Raw genomic sequence first — 1,201 nt, 5'->3', positions numbered from 1 at the left:
GGTACCGTGATTCAGCTCCAAGAAGCATCTTGCTTACATAATACACTGGTTTATAAGCACGGTCTTCTTCTCGAACTAACATGGCACTGACTGCATTCTTTGTCACGGCCAGATAAAGGAACAAAGACTCTCCAGACATCGATTTGGATAATACCGAGGGCTCTGCTAGATGCGTTTTCAGATCGTGGAATGCTTGTTCTCACTCTTCAGTCCACTCAGATTTCTTGTTTCCTCTGAGCAAGTTGTAGAATGGCAAACACTTGTCAATGGATTTTGAAATGAAGCAATTTAAAGCCGCCACCCTTCGAGTTAGGCTTTGAACTTCTTTACGTGACCTGGGTGAAGGTATTTCTAACAACAATCTATTTTTTTTCAGGATTCGCCTCTATTCCTCTTGTGTTGACTATGAACCCCAGAAATTTTCCAGATGCCACCGCGAAAGTGCATTTCTGGGGATTCAGGTTCATGTCATATCTCCTTAATATTCCAAAACATTCTTCCAAGTCAGATACATGGTTATTGGAAGTCTTTGACTTGAAAAGCATGTCATCGACATACACCTCCATGTTTCTCCCAATCTGGTTAGCGAACATTTTGTTGGCCAAGCGTTGGTGTGTAGCCCCTGCATTTTTCAATCCGAATGGCATAACTTTGTAACAATATACATTATGCTCGGTCATGAAACTAGTATGCTCTTGGTCTACAGGGTTCATCACGATCTGGTTATATCCAGAGTACGCGTCCATGAAAGACATGATCTCGTGACCTGTCGTGGCGTCTACCCACTGGTCAATCCTTGGCAGTGGGAAACAGCCCTTGGGACAAGCTTTGTTTAGGTTGGAGAAGTCGAAACAAGGCTCCCCACTTTCCATTTGGCTTCAACACCAGCACGGGATTGGAAACCCAGACCAGGTATTTTGCCTTCCAGATAAACCCACATCTTAATAACCGAGCTACTTCTTCCTCTAGTGCTTCAGCTCGGACCATTCCCAAAAGTCTCAGTTTTTGAGATTTTGCAGCCACGTTCTTGTTCAAATTTAATATGTGCATTATTATATTTGGACTGATTCCCACCATATCCTCATGAGACCAGGTGAAAACATCCAGGTTCTTCTGTAAAAAATCATCCAACTCATTCTTTCTTTTGTCTTCAAGATTGTTTCCAATCTTTACGACTCTTGAAGCTTCTCTGGGATACATG

Source organism: Humulus lupulus, chromosome 6 (genome assembly GCF_963169125.1).
Source record: "Humulus lupulus chromosome 6, drHumLupu1.1, whole genome shotgun sequence".
NCBI classification, from domain to species: domain Eukaryota; kingdom Viridiplantae; phylum Streptophyta; class Magnoliopsida; order Rosales; family Cannabaceae; genus Humulus; species Humulus lupulus.
Note: the sequence above shows the minus strand (reverse complement) of the source record.